Source organism: Notechis scutatus, chromosome 10 (assembly GCF_049901735.1).
Source record: "Notechis scutatus isolate UNSWTSFEM ecotype Mainland chromosome 10, rNotScu1.2, whole genome shotgun sequence".
NCBI classification, from domain to species: domain Eukaryota; kingdom Metazoa; phylum Chordata; class Lepidosauria; order Squamata; family Elapidae; genus Notechis; species Notechis scutatus.
This window is the reverse complement of record NC_142018.1, coordinates 18,328,697-18,344,222: the sequence shown is the minus strand read 5'-3', so window position 1 is coordinate 18,344,222 and position 15,526 is coordinate 18,328,697.

Below are 15,526 nucleotides of genomic sequence, written 5' to 3'. Positions count from 1 at the left end.
CTTTCATCGTGCCTTTTTTTAAAAAAAAAAAATCTCCTGGCAAACGCTTTCAAAGACCACCTCTGCATAAGCCAGGACTTGAAAGGCAGACCTGGGAGACAGCAGGCCTCACCTGAACTCCACCAGATGGTACCTACACAAAAGTGACACCGAGATTCATTTAATTTCCTCCAAAGGAAGAGGACTCCAGTTGTACAAGGTCACCAAATCTCACAGGGATCTAAACGAGGAATCGTCGTTTCAAAGGAAGACAAGGTTAACACATTGTGTTAGTTTGGCGTCGGAGTCCCCTAGGCTGCACGGAATCGTGGCTGGCTCAGGGAAATTAAAGGGAAAGGTTCCCCTCGCACATACGTGCTAGTCATTTCCACCTCTAGGGGGCAGTACTCATCTCCATTACAAAGCCGAAGAGCCAGCAATGTCCGAAGACGTCTCCGTGGTCATGTGGCCGGCAGGACTAAACGCCGAAGGTGCACGGAACGCTGTTCCCTTCTCACCAAAGGGGTCCCTATTTTTCTACTTGCATTTTTTTACATGTTTTCCAACTGCTAGGTTGGCAGAAGCTGGGACAAGGAACGGGAGCTCACTCCGTTATGCAGCGCTAGGGATTCAAACTGCTGAACTGCCGACCTTTCTGATCAACAAGCTCAGCACCTTAGCCGCTGAGCCAATTTTAATTCAGGAAAATTATGGTTTATTAAATCATTACCTAGAACAATAGCAGTGTCGTGCCCTTGTATGGAGTCTGATTCTGAGGGGGAGATTGAGCAGCTGACAGGGAGTGGGAGTGTGGATCCGGTGGCTGTGGAAGAAATGACGGGAGGGCACAGGCCGGCTGGGCCTTCAGAGGAAGACCCAGGGCCACCCCCTCTGCATCCTAGGGCACGCAGGGAGGAATGGAGAAGGGAGCAACCTGGCTTACGGGGGGAGAAAAGGGCCCTGATCCCTTTCATTAGTTGCAGCTGGGAGAACAGGATATAAGAAGGGCGTTTGCACACAGCACCTTGCTGGAGGCAAAGCGTGCATTATCTTTGTCGAGGCTTATCTGGGTTTTGGCATCCTCCCAACTGTGTGTGCTTCATTATCTTTCGGAAGTCTGCAATTTATCATCCTGGCCTGTCTTGTTAATTACTTCAGTGTGGTTTGCGTTGGTTTTTTTTTATTTCTAATTTATCTTTACTTTGGATTCGGACTGCATTTCTTCCCTTTGTAGACTGTTTTTTGGAAGAGTTTGATCTCCAGCCGAGGATAATTGGACACTGGGGGCCAAGTTGGAGGTATTAAAGGGACTTTACCTATTTTTTGTGACTTTGTTATTTTTGTGCCACGCCCCTTTGGGTCATCACAAGCAGATCTTTTAATTCTTCTCCCTTGCGAATTGGTTTAGAGGCTTGTGTATGTGTGTGTGAGAGCTACCTTGAGCTGCGTTAAAGTGTGCGTAACGTAAGAAAGAAATCCCGATGCACACTGGTAATAGTATAAGTCATAGTATATACAACGTATAATCGAATAATAGGTAATAACAGGTAGTCCTCAATTTACAACAGTTCATTTAGTGACTGTTCAGGAGTGGGTGCGATGGCCTAGAGGTAGAGTTCTCACTTCATCATCAGGAGGCTGTGAGTTCGATCCAAGGTAGAGGCAGATATTTCTCTCTCTGGGCACAATGAGAATGTATCTGCTGAACAAAACCCCACTCTGGTGACAGGGAGGGCATCCGGCCATTCAAACACTCTGCTAGCTCCATTCAGTTGCCCAGACTCCACCCTGCAAGGGATTATGGGGGTCGTTTAAAGATGGTGATTTAGTGACTGTTCAAAGTTACAACAGTGATGAAAAATGTGACTTATGACCATTTTTCACACATACGACCATCGCAGCATCCCTGTGGTCACATGATCGCAATATGGGCTCATTGCAACGGGCTCATATTGATGATGGTTTGCAGCGTCCCAGGGTCACGTGATCCCCTTTTGCAACCTTCTGACAAGCAGAGTCAATGGGGAAGCCCGATTCACTTAACAACCAGGTTACTAACTGCAGTGCATGGCAAGAAAAGTCATAAAACAAGGCAAAACTCACTTAGCAAATGTCTCGCTTAACAACAGGAATCCTGTAGGGAGAGATTGTGGTTTTGTGTCTCTCTCGAGACTGGCTCCAATCTCGTTCGCTACAGTTTTGTTTTGTTTTTAAGGGACCTGCAACGCAACTTCATTTAGAACACAACGCAACAGCCAACACAAGCGGTGAGTAAGGCATGAGGAATTGTGAACAGGGGTTCCTGATCCAGGGGAAAAGTGCAACTGATACCCAAAATGGATTTGTGCAAAGGTTTATTCCCCCCCAGCCACAGCTGCCACCTGCTCCTTCAACAAAAGCTGAGTGTCCAACAACAGCCCCGAATTTCACACCAGTTGTTGACTCTGGAGGAGTAGCAAATCCTACATGTGAGACGTGTTGCGGGCATCATCCTCTGGGAAATTTTCTATGGATTTTATTTTATTTTTATCAGAGGGGACTAAAAACAGGGGACTAATATGCTGCTTTGTTTACCTTGGCAATGAACCAGCACGTCTCTTTGCATAACGCATCAAGTTTCAAAATCGTATTTATGATGCTAGGATCTCACTGGCGTACACATTGCTTATGGATTATGGATTAGGGGGGATCATATGCTTATGTTGTCACGCTCGCTGTTGTTTGCTAGCCAAAAAAATATCTTCGTGAACAGGTGGACCTATCACTCAAAGTCAAGCTGGAAGACTTTTAAAAAATAAAAAAAAAACACCTAGATTTATTATTCTTTATTGGCCAAGTATGATTGGACGCACAAGGAATTTGTCTTTGGTGCATATGTTCTCTCTGAACATAAAAGAAAAAATAAAATACATTCATCAAGAATCATAAGATACAACACTGAGTGATAGTCATAGGTTACTAATACCTGTTTTCCCAAAAATACGACCTACCCTGAAAGGAAGTCCTGGCTTGATTTTTACACATGCACCCAATATAAGCCCGACCTCCCAAAATAAGCCCTAATTAAGATCCCACCCACTCCAGAGTGAATCTCGGCAAGAATCAAGCGATTCCATATTATCTATTTCTAGGAAATTCTGAAATGTTTGCTCAACATTCAATATTGTGCAGTTCCAAGGTTTCTAAATTGCCATTCTTCCCCCTGCTATTTATTCGTTATTATTTACTTTGTTCACTAAGGCTTATATGTTACCCTGTTTTCCTGAAAATATGACCTACCCTGAAAGGAAGTCCTAGCTTGATTTTTACACATGTGCCTAATTTAAGCCCTACCCCAAAAATAAGCCCTAATTAAGATCCCAACCCACTCCAGAGTGGATGGGTAAAAATTAAGCTAGGGTGGGGATAGGGGGTTGTGGAACTACCCTATTACTTACCTTTGGATGGTTGTAGACAGGCCTCGCACACTCCAACACCTGCCTTGCTGGCCCGTTTCTTCTGCAACTAGCAAGGCTGGCAAAGCTTTCCTGAAGGCCTCTGTAACTGATAAGAAAGCTCAGGATCGATCCAGAGCTCTGTTATCAGCTGCGGAGGCTTTCAGGAAAAATCTTGCCCGCTGCAGAAGAAGTTTCTGAAGGCCTCAGACAGCAAAAAGGAGGCCGGGGGTGATGCGGCCAAGTGAGGTTAGTCAGTGGATGACATCCCCCGAAAATAAGACCTGGTGCCTTCTTTTTTTTTTTTTTTTTTTTTTGGTGGCAAAAAAAATGTAAGTGTCAGGATTCCAGCAATCGCCCTAATTAAATCATGATTCTTGAGCCAAACTTCAAAAAACTTCCAAGGATTTATTAGAGGTGACATAACTTGCACTGCCCTGTATGAAGCCAACTCTGGCATACATAATTGAGTCACCTGTGACCCTGTTTCCCCCCCCCCTCCCCCCTGGGTGTCTCATAAACCAGGTTCTCTAATTGAGCACCTTCATGGGCTGGATGTCATCAATCCGTTCTCCAATTAAATATATTGGCGGGCAAAAAATCTGGTAGTTTAGTTACAATCTTTTAAAGATAAGAGTTGCAATGTTTTATGAGTTGACAATAAGGTGGGGCCTTATTTTGGGGGAAACATGGTAAGCAATCATCAAAATTATGATTCATAAAAAAAAAACATTCCCGTGATTTTATTCCTGCGGTCTCAGAAAACATCTCTTGCATGCAACGAACGAACCAACTCAAAACTTGAGAGCTAGACTGAACAGGGGAAAAAAAAAACAGAACAGCCCATTTTTAATGCACGCAATCTTTGACTTGCCACAAGTTCATTTAGCGACCGTTGGAAGTTACAATTTGATCGTTGGAAGTAAAAAATGACATATGACCATTTTTCACACCTACGACAGTCGCAGCATCTCCACAGTTACGTGATCAAAATTCAGTCGCTTGGTGACGGACTCTTATTTATAATATAAAGTCCTAGAGAGGCCTCACAAAACAGGGTCGCTCTAGGAACGCAAGCTTGAGTAGAACTCTCCTCTCAACAGAAGTAGAAAAAAACCAGATGTGTTCTCTCTCTTTTTTTTTTTAGGGAGCAAGCTGCCAGGCATCTTTGTGACACCTGGCAATCCATCCAAGACATCTTGGCCACTCCTAATTTGACGAGACATGGGACGATTGTTTAGAATAGAATTCTTTATTAGCCAAGTGTGATTGGACACACAAGGAATTTGTCTGCAGTTGCATAAGCTCACTGAGCAATGTTAAGGGTAATAAGTTATAAGAGAGTGGCAGCCAGGCTGTGTCATCTAAACACCAGCTGTGGCTCACCGTCACACCGATTTGATAAGGTTGGATTTCGGGCGACTTCCAGAGTGCAAATCACAAGCACTTTTAAATACAAATTATAGTTTAGGACAAGGTGTGCGTGATGCAGTTCCACCCACTGTTGCTTGTAAACCCTGTGTTGCGCAACCCACTGATTCCTGCCAATTGTGCTTCATCCAATTAGCCATGGTTAAGGATAGTTACTTCAGTGTGAGATAGTCAGTGTATCCTACTGTCTTTCATCTTAGTGCTTTGTGTGTGCTCTGACCAAGGCTTCCCAAGACACACACTTAGACAAAATAACTCTTGTTTTATTTCAACGCTGGGAATTATGTTCATTCCCAGCCCGTAATGAAGTCCCAAACAGTCGCTCAAGATAAGCACCCACCTTTCTCTCCTTTGAATTGCTGCCAACAACTAACATGCCAAATTAACTGGAGGAAAAAAAAACCAACCGAAGTACAAAGTCCACACAGAGCTTCAAGGATTAATCCGAACAGAGAGAACGACTTTGCTTTCTGCAAAGGTTCCTCCACCTTTGCCTGTCCTTTATACATTATGGGAGGAGCAATCACCTCCCAGCCTTTCTCCCGAGTCGCCCCTTTTGTCTCAGTTGCTCTTGCCTTCTAGCAGCTCTGCACACACACGCACTGGGACCAGGCTCCCCTTGTTCCTCTGCCTCACTGCTGCCAGACTCCAGTGGCTCTGGAGTCAGCACCCCACCCCCAGATGGTCCTGGCTCCATCTCTGCACTGGACACAGGACCCTCATCTTAGTCCTCCCCAGACTCCCAGACTGGTCCCCATTCTTCCCCATTGTCTGATTCCGCTGCCATCTGTGCAGGCTTCCAGCAAACCACAACACTGTGAACCCAGCTACTATAATGTGTAAATTATAGCTTAACAGGCTGATTAAACTCAGCCCAGTGTTGCTACTCCTCTACTCACCTCTCTACCCCTTGTTAGCTTTTTCCAGGACAACCCGAAGAATTTGAGGAACGAAAAACGAAGCTTCTAACATCATCCTTCTCAAAGCCAAGAGGCTCATAGAGAGTTACTAACAAACCTGGGCAAAAATTTAACTCAACTGGATATTTATTTTGTTTCTTGTAAAATTTACCTGGAGAGCTTGGGCAGAAGCTGAAGTTTTAAAAAAGCACACAATGCAATTAAGAGAGATAAAAATTAAAAACAGCAGGTCAAAAGAGCTTTGAAAACTCCAGTGTTCAAGCGTCTCTTGCCCAGGGCAATTAAAAGAGCTTCGCGCGAGGCAGGCAGGGTAATAAAACAGCCATTGGTCCATAGCAGCTTTCAAAAAAGCTTGCAGGATTTGACAATCAAGTTTGGATCCTCTGGATATCCTAAAGGAACTCAGCCCTGCCATGGGGCCAGCATTAAGGCCAGAGAGTTATTGGCAGAGATATTGTGCTGAATTTAGATGTCAATTTGCTAGTATTGATTTATCCTTTGGTAGAAGGAGGAAGACATGCTAAGGGGCACTTGAGAAAAGCAAGCCCTTTGTCATGAAAGCAGTCCACAGGTCGTCCTTGGCTTACGATCACAACAGAACCCAAAGTTCCTGTTGTTATGTAAGACACTTGTGAAGTGAACTATTCAAAGAGATGGATGTGAATCACACACACACACACACACACACACACACTCTCTCATTCCTGGCTTCCTTTGGTGGTTAAATTGCTTTTCTATAGGGTAGGGTAGGGTAGGGTAGGGTAGGGTAGGGTAGGGTAGGGTAGGATAGGATAGGTTATTGGAAAAGAAAGAGTGGAGTGGAGTGGAAAGGAAAGGAAAGGAATGGAATGGAATGGAATGGAATGGAATGGAATGGAATGGAATGGAATAGAATGGAATGGAATAGAATAGAATAGAATAGAATAGAATAGAATAGAATAGAATAGAATAGAATAGAATAGAATAGAATAGAATAGAATTTAAATGGAATGGGATGGGATGGGATAGGATAGGATAGGATAGAATAGAATAGAATAGAATAGAATAGAATAGAATAGAATAGAATAGAATTTAAATGGAATAGAATTTAAATGGAATAGAATTTAAATGGAATGGGATGGAATAGAATAGAATAGAATAGAATAGAATAGAATAGAATAGAATAGAAGCTGGAAGGGACCTTGGAGGTCTTCTAGTCCAGCCCCCTTCTCAAGCAGGAGAACCTATACTATTTCAGATAATAGGCTGCCTAGTCTCTTCTTAAAAACCTCCAGTGATGGAGCACCTATGATTTCTGGTGGCAAGCAGTTCCACTGGTTAATTGTCCTCACTGTTAGAAAGTTTTCTCCTGAATTCCTTCATTACTGCCACATAACCTTTGTGTCTTTCCGTAGGTTGTGGTTTGAAGCATTTCTCTAATCCAGATCTAGCTGGGTTTCAAATCATTTAAGATTATGATAACAGTTGACTAAAACATAAGGAAATCCCCTCAGATGGAACTGCTCCAGCATCGGAAATTGTCTGTATCAAAAGGCGACCTTAACGCAACCTTTTTTTCTCTCTCTTTTCCAGCTTGCCCCAAATATAACAAAGGGATGTTGGGTGGATATTAACATTCAAATAATTCTCTGCGTCATTTTGTATATGCTTAAGAGATCACACTTGTGTCTCTTTTGATATCCACCCTGTTTTTCAGCAGCATGAAAGAAACGGCTTTTATTCTTACTGGTGCAGCAACAAGAAATTTCCATCAAGATGCAGTAGAGGCACCTTGTCATCCAACATTGATGACTTCTATAAAGGCATCGTAACATCTAAATTCAACACCGGATTTCTTACCAAAGACAAAGATGTAGAAACAGGTGATATATTCATTTGAAACATGGAAATGCAATGTATTTCTTGCAAAGCGATGGACAACCAGCTCTTTGAGCCAGTAAACAAAACCATGTTAGAACCATGTCGGATTATCTCACCCAATCATGTCAGCCTATGTTCTCACTGGGGATTGTACCCTATAGTGAGAGAGTTTAGGCTTACAGCTTTACAAAGCTATTTGCCTGCGGTGTTCAGAGGTGCCAGAATCGGAGTCCTCAGCTAAAGACACGGCGCCAAATCCCACAAAAGCAAAAGTACAGCAAGAACTGCCTTTTTCCTCCCTTTATTTTTATTTTATTTTATTTAAAGAAATTGCTCCTGTGTCTTGCAATCAGAGGGAATAATGCTGGATTTATTATTCTTTGAATCAAGCACTCCTCTGCTGATACCTTATGGAATTTTTCCAGCGCTGAGGTTTTATGAAACTTGTGAGAAAGGAACAGTGAGAACGCCACCTCAGATTTTTCCCTTTCAAGGTTTAAGCACTGCCCTCTACTCCCTAAAAATGTTCAGTGCAGCCTGAATGGATTGGTGACAGGAAGGACAAAGGATGTCCTTCCTGTCACCAATGAACAAAACTCTGTTGGCTGTGGAGGAGGCTGGGGAAGGGCAAAGTCCAGCTGGGCAGAGCAGGGAAGAGGGAGAACAAAGGAGAGGGAATTCAGAGGAAGACCCAGGACCACCCCCTCTTCATCCTAGGGCATGCAGGGAGGAATGGAGAAGGGAACAACGTGGGTTGCATGGCTTACGGGGGAGGAAAGGGCCCTGATTCCCTTCACTAGCCACAGCTGGGAAGAGAGTTTAAAGGAGATGCATGCTGACTGCGGTGTCTGCTGGGAACAAACGTGAGTTTATCTTGTGTTGACTTTGCTTATCTGTGTATCATCCCAACCATGTTGAATTACTGCTGTGCCTTCACATCTGGAATTCCTTCTCTTGCCCTGCCAGTCTAATTACCTCATTTTGCCTTGATTGGACTTACAGTTTTTGTTGACCATGTTTTGGACTTGATTTTCTGCAGCCACTGGCTGGTCCTAGGAGAGTTTTTCTCCAGCCAGAAGGTAACCAGGACATTGGGGGCAAAGTTGGAGCTAATAAAGGGACTCCTACTGATTATCTGACTGTGTTGCCTTTGTGCCAAGACCCGGGTCATCACAGCACCTTTGGGACTCTGATATAACATTTTCCCACAACGATGCCCTTCCTGTTCGCTGTATAAACACAGCCCAATTTTTACCCCAGGCAATGCCGACGTGTCAATTTTTGATCCTCAACTGAGATACTCCTTCAGCTTGAAAATATATATATATTATATGTGGTTACCAGAAGATCTCTGCCCTACTCTGCACATTCACTTAATATATGCTGCACTATCTTGATCCAAGGTCCTCCTAGCATCTCCGTTTTAGCAAGTCATACTTCATTAAATTCACCCGAATACGGAGACCTTTTGCTTTCCACGTCCCTGTTCTCTTCTCGGAGGTCTTTTGTTCTTCTTGACACCCAAGGCCACTCCTAAAGCTTTCTTCTTCTTTTAGGATGCCACTTTCGGTGTCAGTCCTAACTGCTACCTCAATAACACGCTATAATTTATTCTCCTGCCATTCCTCCTCCTTCCTTGTTAATCCTGCCTCTAAATTCGGCACAGGAGAAACAAGGTCAGAGACTCGAGGGGCTGGGGGCGGGGGGGGAGAACGCAAGGATGACTAGACCATGTACACAAATTTTTAATTGAGCTTTTTTTAAAAAAAAAAAAAACTTCTGATAAACGGTGCTCAGACGCATGACATGAAATCCAGGCCGATCGATAAGGCCCCGGGGCTTTGGGTTCTTGCAAAAGTTGAGACAAACGTGTAACTTTTAATGAGGCAGAACGGAGAAGGTGTTTAGCACATGGAGAGCAGTTCTGGAGAACTGATAGCGGAAATTTTGAGTAGTTCGGAGAACCGGCAAATCCCACCTCTGACTGGCCCCGCCCCCATCTATTCTCTGCCTCCCAAGTCCCAGCTGATTGGCTGGGTCTTCTTTGGTTGCCCTCCACAGGAGAACGGAGCTGGAAAGCAAGTTAGTGGGGTGGGGAGGGAAGGGGGATTTTGCAGTATCCTTCCCCTGCCACGCACACCAAGCTAGGCCCACAGAACCGGTAGCAAAAAATTTTGAATGCCATCACTGGAAAGCAGGTGCTTTAATGCATTCCGTCAAATGGATTTCATTGTAATTTGGGTTTTTTTTGACCGGGTCTGAAGGGTTTTTTCCAATAGCGGTCCTACTTATGTTTTGCCCTAACAGGTCAAAGGCCTGCAAAATAAGGTGGGCTACTTTGGTGCATGTCCTCGTGAAGGGAGGGAGGGAGGGAGGGAGGGAGGGAGGAAGGAAGGAAGGAAGGAAGGAAGGAAGGAAGGAAGGAAGAGGGGGGAGGGAGGGAAGGAGGGAGGGAAGGAATGAAGGAACGAAGGTAGGAAGGAAAGAAGGGAGAGGGGGGAGGGAGGAAGGAAGAAGGGAGAGGGAGGGAGAAAAGAAGGCAGGGAGGGAGGGCTGAAGAGCTCAGAACATGGCTGCTAGTTGCTAACTTTGTTTTATGTACTGCTTATACATGAAAATAAGTAGTGGGTTATTTAAACAGTATCATTTAAACAGAGCCAAAGAGGGGTTGGGTTCATATCATACAGTTATTTTTTCTCTCGAAGGAACCGAGTTTCTCTACTGGTTCCCCATGTTGAATCATTCCTAAACTGAAGAGGTTCACACAAGACATCAGGGCCCTTGTAAACCCAACCAAGCTTGACACGTTGTGTGAAAGAAGCTATTAAGTGCCTAATTGATTTGGTGAAGCCCAGCGAGTAAACCACAGCCTACGGCGATGATGACACCAATTCCCAATCACCCAGGTTAGCAGAAAAAAGCCTTCCCAGTCCAGCTGGTTATTTACACCTTGGTTTTCTGGCTTGTACTGTCATCCAAATAAGCACGGATTTATGATTTTAATTATGCTTGGCTTGGAAAGATTTAAGCATCTGTTATAAGTGTTCAATAAGTATTAGAATTGTAATCAATTTTCCCCTTAAACTGAGCCAAGATTGATGGCGATCCACGAACGCCTAAATACATTCTTGTCAAGCGGTAGCGGGTTTAAGTTTTTGTCTCTGTGCGTGGGGTTTTTTTTTTTTTTTCTGAATGGGAGACAGGAGGGCTTCTTAATTAACTCATAATTAATTCTATTTAGGATGAGTGAGATGAAACCTAACAGTATTACACAAAACACGAAGTCACTTAATTACCGCATTCGCTGTCTCGTTATCAGATGTTCTAATAGTTCCATGACAGTTGGTCTTCTCGCCTCCCTTGCAGCATTTATGGATTATCTATCCGTCTTGTCTTGTTTACCCTTAACACTAAGATGTTTGTCTAACACAAACGCAAACTGCAAATCAAGAAAAGCGCGAGGCAATCCTACATTATTTTTTACATTCTTATCCAGAGCCTTCTGTTAGGAGAGCAATTTGAACAGTTTCAAATTGGCATCCTTTTAAGAAATTCCTGAGACAATAAAGCTAATGTTCTAAAATGGACAATTAGCTTTGTTGGATCAACAGTGATTTTTTTAAAAAACTTTTCTTTCAAATTTGTCCCATAGAAAAATGAGTCTTGGGCAAAGTTCTCACTTTGTGTTAAGCCACTGCATAGGCTTTGTATGTTACAGTACATGTATTATGTGTATAATTAGATGATTTATAACTGTTGGAAAGCTCCACAAATAAAAAATGCAATCACCATGTGCTTTCCTGCTTAACTGCTCGACTGTAACAGGAAAACAGGAAACTCTTCTCAGTACAAAAGAACACAGAGTAAATACCATAGATCCAAACTTGTAAACACTGCCACCTACTGCTGAATATTACTGTAGTTGTTGCATAAAAATAATATAAACAATAATAATAAAGAAAGAAAGAATACTAAATAAAGAATAATAATAAACAATAACCTATGGTGCCTTACAGTCTCTTCCCAAGAAGCAGCTGTCCGGAGCACTTGTGGGCAATCTTACATCTTCTCTTTGTCGAGAGAGGAAATATTAAAGAGTTGGTCTGCTCACCAGCTCTTATTCCACCATGGTTATCAGTTTCACTTTTTAAGAATGAACCACACTCATCAGCTGCATTTTCTGAAGAAGAAAACAATAGTTTATCCAGGAAATGCTAAGGAGAAAAATCACATCCCACCAACAATGGCTACGATATATAAACAAGGAGCAAACTCCACAGTCAGTCATATTGATGATATTACCTGGTCAGGTAATAAAACGTCTGCAAGCAAACAACCAGGCTCAGAGAGAATTAAAGACTCCACAGTTCAATCTTAAGATAAAAATATTCTCTTGTATTTTGGACTTTAGCTTTGTTTTTGCAAGTTCTTCAATGCGTTCTTCAATTGCACATGTGTGTTAAAAGGACGCACATGCACTTCTTCAACTTGAATTGTTAAACCCACGGCACCACTAAAAACGTGGCACCACGTGGAAGGGCTTGCCTTCAAAAGTCGTGGGTGCTCCATCATCAGAGGCTTTTAAGGAGAGACTGGACAGCCACTTGTCTGGAATGACAAAAGCTCGCCAGCTTAATGACCTCCGAGGTCCTTTTCCAACTCTGTTATTCTGTCACACTGATGGAAAGTTGAACACCACAATAAGACACTGCCACCATCATAAATATGAGTCAATTCCAGGGACACGTGGGCAGCCAGATTCGCTTAACAACCGGGTGAGTAACTTATCCACTGCAGTGATGCACTTAATGACGATGATGGCAGGAGCGACTCTCAATTACCAAATGTCTCCCTTAACCATCATTGTTTGTAAGTCAAGGATTACCTGTATATCTTTACACTGAATAAAATAAATTCAGTCTTTATATCTCCAGGGCTTTAAAAAAAATATAGATTCATTGCAACAATTGATGATGGGGGGGAGAAATCCACCCATCAAATTCTATCTATTAGGTGTCAATCAATCCTTCTTCTATTGAACTAATATATAATTCAAGAGCTAGCAGAACAAGGCCTTCGAGCCCCAAAATCCTTGGGGGAGAAACAAAAGATTACAGAAATACAGGATTCATTTAAAAATAATAATAATAATAATAATAATAATAATAATAATAATAATAATAATAATAATAATAATAATAATAATAATAATAATAATAATAATAATAATCAGTAGGCAAAGAAATCTCCCCGGCATATAACATTAGCCCCTGCATGCCTTCTTTTCTTTTAATTTTAAAGATTCCTCTGGGCTTTTTTAATTAACAACAACAATAACAACAATACAATGGAAGAAATAACATTCCAATGATCCTGCAAAATCTATATCCCCTCCCCGCTCAGCCAAATGCACAATACGTTGAAATGTCTCGAATTCCCTCGAGCGGAACAATCGGGTGAGTTCTCAGTTCTGCCAATCCTTGAAGATTTAATGTTAATTATCTCATCTTTCTAAGCCGCTCACCCAGGGATCACACAATGCCTACAAAACAAAACGTGTGTTTGTCCTTAAGAAACTACACACCGAGTAATCTTTTTCACCTCTGGAAGGAAAAGCATGTTCTGCTGTACGATTTAATATTACAAAAGGAGGCATAAGTGATCCATTTTTTTCCCCCCAGACTTTCCCTAAGGGGCAACCCCAGACTGAAAAATCAAGCTATCGGTTCATAAAGAGACACGGTGGGTCAGTGGCTAAGATGCTGAGATCGTCGATCAGAAAGGTCGGTGGTTCGGCAGTTCGAATCCCTAGCACTGCGAAATGGAGCGAGCTCCCATTACTTGTCCCAGCTTCTGCCAACCTAGCAGTTTGAAAGCATGTAAAAAGTGCAAGTAGGAAAATAGGGGACCACCTTTGGTGGGAAGGGAATATGGCTTCTCTTTTGCTAGAAGGTCGCAAAACGGGGACCCCATAAGCCCGGGAGGCTACATCCATCATAAATACAGTTTATGCCAGTTGCCAAGCACATGAATTTGGGTCATGTGACCATGGGGATGCCGCAACGGACATAAGTGTGGAACACGGTCATCGGTCAAACATTTTTTTTCAGCGCCGTTCTAACTTCAAACAGTCACTAAATGAACTATTGTAAGTGAAGGATTATTTGTATTTAGGATAATGTGTGAACCGAGAATGGTGTGGTGGCCTAGAGGTGGAGCTCTTGACTCACAATCAGGAGGCGGTGAGTTGAGTTCGATCCTAGGTAGAGAACAAGACGATGAGAATATATCTGCCGAACAAAACTCTGCTCTGGTGACAGGAAGGGCATCCGGCCAGTAAAACATTCTGCTAGCTCCGTTCGGTTGCTCAGACTCCACCTCGCAAGGGATTATGGGGCCATTAAAAGAAGATGATAAGGTGTGAACCAAACCAGGATTGCCTTTGGAAGCTAAGCAGGCTCAGGCCTGATTGGCCCCCACAGGGGTGACAAACAACAACTCTCTCAAGATTGCAAAATCAAGAAAAAAAGATGCTGACCAACCATTTCTGTGTTGTGGTTGCAGGGGTGGGGGGGAATGAATTGTCTTCAAAGACACCCAGCGTTGCATAGATATTATGTTTTTGAGTTGATCAAAAATGAAATAAAATTCCAATTGAAATGCAGAGTAAATTGATTTTGTCTCGTGCCTTTCGCCCAGGCCATTTCGAAATCTCTTTCACTGCAGCCGTTACTGTTCCAATACCACCTTTGGATTATAGGAAGCGATTTAAAATAAAATTATACTGGCAAGCGGGGCGGGGGAGGGAAATAAATAAAGGCAGAAAGGAGCGATGCAAAGCAGGGGGTTTTCTCTACAGAAGAATTGCTGTTGCCTTGTTTTCAGTAACCTTTCAGTTTAACTCAAGTGACAAAAAAACCATCAAGCATTCCAAAACGCCTTCAGACATCCCAGGGCAAGATGTTTTCTGCACACATGGCTGCCCACAAAAGACAAAGGCCAAGCCCGATGGGTTTAGCAGGGGGAAAAAATATCTCATTAACTGTCATGCCTCTGTCGGAGTTTGAATCCGAGGAGGAAGACGAACAGCCGACAGGGAGTGGGAGTGTGGCTCCGTTGGCTGTGGAGGAAACTAGGGAAGGGCATAGTCCGTCTGGGCAGAGCAGGAAAGAGGTAGAACAAGGGAGAGGGAATTCGGAGGAAAACCCAGGCCCACCCTCTCTTCATCCTAGGGCATGCAGAGAGGAATGGAGAAGGGAGCAACGTGGGTTGTGTGGGTTATGGGGGAGGAAAGGGCCCTGATTCCCTTCATTAGCCACAGCTGGGAAGAGAGTTTAAAAGAGATGCATGCTGAGTGCAGCGTCTGCTGGGAACAAATGTGAGCTTATCTTGTGTTGACTTTGGTTATCTGAGTTCCTGGCATCCTCCCAACCGGGTTGAATTACGGCCATTCCTTCCCATCTGGAATTCCTTCCTTCTTCTGTCCTGCCAGACTAATTACCTCCTTTTGCCTTGTTTGACCACGTTTTGGACTTGATTCTCTGCAGCCAAAGGCTGTTCCTGGGAGAGTTTTTCCTCCAGCCAGAAGGTAACCAGGACATTGGGGGGAAAGTTGGAGCTGATAAAGGGACCCCTACTGATTATCTGATTATCTGATTATCCGCTTCCACATTTGAGGTTGAGCCCTGACCCCCCTCCCCAATGGAAGACCCCGTTTTCTAGGCATAAAATGAATTAAGCCCCCCCCCAAATTTGCCTATTTTAAAACATGAAAAATGGGGAAGGGCAGGGACTTGCCGTTAGGAGCGCCCGCAAGCAGCAATTCCTTGCCACCAGCTGCCCCTAATGGGCGATCATGGCAGAGCGCAGAGAGCTCCCTACTCCTGCCAAGCACCTTTGCGG